The sequence below is a fragment of the Schistocerca piceifrons genome, unplaced genomic scaffold (genome assembly GCF_021461385.2).
Source record: "Schistocerca piceifrons isolate TAMUIC-IGC-003096 unplaced genomic scaffold, iqSchPice1.1 HiC_scaffold_338, whole genome shotgun sequence".
NCBI classification, from domain to species: Eukaryota; Metazoa; Arthropoda; class Insecta; order Orthoptera; family Acrididae; genus Schistocerca; species Schistocerca piceifrons.
In genome coordinates, this window is record NW_025728557.1 from 55,001 (window position 1) to 57,500 (window position 2,500).

General features: G+C 56.7%; 1 non-coding gene across 1 annotated transcript in view; it reads left to right on the top strand.

The window, feature by feature from the left end:
• The first annotated feature begins 2,449 nt into the window (after positions 1-2,449).
• Positions 2,450-2,500, top strand: part of LOC124745864 — a 1,909-nt gene continuing 1,858 nt past the window's right edge. The window contains exon 1 of the ribosomal RNA XR_007011188.1: positions 2,450-2,500. This exon is cut by the window's right edge and continues 1,858 nt beyond it. This is a non-coding gene — a ribosomal RNA (small subunit ribosomal RNA).

Here is a 2,500-nt window from a genome sequence, read left to right on the forward strand (position 1 = left end):
AACCTAACCCATGTTGTGCCTTAACCTAACCCATGTTGTGCCTTAACCTAACCCATGTTGTGCCTTAACCTAACCCATGTTGTGCCTTAACCTAACCCATGTTGTGCCTTAACCTAACCCATGTTGTGCCTTAACCTAACCCATGTTGTGCCTTAACCTAACCCATGTTGTGCCTTAACCTAACCCATGTTGTGCCTTAACCTAACCCATGTTGTGCCTTAACCTAACCCATGTTGTGCCTTAACCTAACCCATGTTGTGCCTTAACCTAACCCATGTTGTGCCTTAACCTAACCTATGTTGTGCCTTAACCTAACCTATGTTGTGCCTTAACCTAACCCATGTTGTGCCTTAACCTAACCCATGTTGTGCCTTAACCTAACCCATGTTGTGCCTTAACCTAACCCATGTTGTGCCTTAACCTAACCCATGTTGTGCCTTAACCTAACCCATGTTGTGCCTTAACCTAACCCATGTTGTGCCTTAACCTAACCCATGTTGTGCCTTAACCTAACCCATGTTGTGCCTTAACCTAACCCATGTTGTGCCTTAACCTAACCCATGTTGTGCCTTAACCTAACCCACGTTGTGCCTTAACCTAACCCACGTCGTGCCTTAACCTAACCCACGTTGTCGCCTAACGTAACCCACGTTGTCGCCTAAACCTGCTCTGTAATTGTTATACGACTCGTTCAATTAGTGTAGTGTTGCCCACCCGCAACCCTCGCAATATAGTTCGCTACTCGCACTCCCCGCTCCCCTGTGTATCGCTTCATGTTAAACACCTTGCAAGTCTTGCTCACTTTCCACATGCTCCTGCTGTACACTGTAATGTGGATGGCAGCAGGACGTACATGCCGCCCCTCCCCACGTCCCCACCTTGCCCCCTGCCTTCGCAAGCTGGTTGGTGAGAACTTTGCATGTTCAATGCCCTCCGCATGCGACGTACTCAGGCTACGTTGTGGTGCGGCCTGTGTCAACTGTCCGCTAATGTCGTACGCGTAAACCACAATCTGTACTGCACATTCGTCCTTATGTACTGAATGATACATCGTGGCACATGTGTGACCGTACAACGACTGCGCCCAAAAACGGCGGACCATACAGTGCAAATATTGTGCACGCAGCTACGTGTCGTCTCCCTATGAGAGCTGGATTGCAGTGTGGTACGCCATAGAGACGTGTGGGAGGAACGGACGCCGTGGATGGCGATCAGCATGAGCTGTCTGTTGATGTATTCGGACCTAGTCGTCTCTCCTCACACACCGTGATGGCATGGTGCACCGCGTTCCATATCTGCGACATGCTACAGAGGCCGGTTGACAGTCGTTCGAGCAATGGACATCGCATACGTACGGGGGCCACCTTCCACGTATTGTCTAGGCGTGCACATTTTGTTGCGTGTATGTGGGCAGACGTAGTGTGGCGTGACACCTGACACAGGCATGCAATAATCGTGGAAGTTGCAAATGGCGATGGACGCCTGCGTTTTCTGGTGAAGTTACGCAAATGAACAAATGGTAACCTGTTGTGGTGCGGTTGTTCTCGCTAGGGGTGAATCGGTGATGGCGACGATAGGTTGAGGTACTAACCGGTTGTTCCAGCGATACCCACCATGCCGACGAAACTGAACGGCATCTGGGTGTGAAGCGATACGCGGCGGTGGCTGGGTGGGACCGTCCCCGGCCGGTGAGGGGGCGCCTCCCGGCGTGCTGGCCGCGCGGTGCGTGGGCGCACGCGCTACAGCCGGCTGGTGGGGGCGGCCAGTGGCAGGCGCGCCGGCCGACGGACGCGGCAGGCGTCGCAGCTGCGCGCCGGCGCACCCTGCGCGCGGCGCCGTGCGGCCAAAGTAGGTCCTCGCGGGCCCGGTGCGAAGCGCGGTGGACATCTTCAGTGTGCTGGTCCGATTGAGGACTGTGTGCGTTGAGGATGCGCTGCCGCCCGGCGCTCGGCGCCGCGACGCCGTCTGCTGCTCGGTCGCCCCAGCGGTTCTCGCTGGTGGTTTGTATCGCAGCTGTGCGGATGTGTTGGCGCGTGCGCTGTGCTGGGAGAGTTCGCTTCGGCACCCAAGTGGGGCTTTTGTCCTTCTGTGGCGCTGGCGTTGGAGCTGCCGGTCACCGTAGGTGGCGCGTGTTGTCTCCCGCCGGCAATGCCACGACAGCACGCTCCCGGGCCTCTGTCGGCAGCGGCAAGCTCAGTTGGGAGCACGGGTGGTCGCACCGAAAGCGTCTACTCGCCTAACTCCGGGCGATTGCGCCTCTCTCGAACCCGACCAAGTACTTGGGACGGCGCTGCGCGCCGCCGGGACCTGAGAGGGTTTCGAGGTGTATTGTGCAGGGGAGCTCAGCCTCCTCCTGTTTGCAGAATGATTGAGCGGACGCTTGCGTGTTCGCGCGGGCCCCCGGGACACACTCCCGGGCGGCCGGCTGCTCAGCTCTAGTTGACGCAGCTCCCTGGTTGATCCTGCCAGTAGTCATATGCTTGTCTCAAAGATTAAGCCA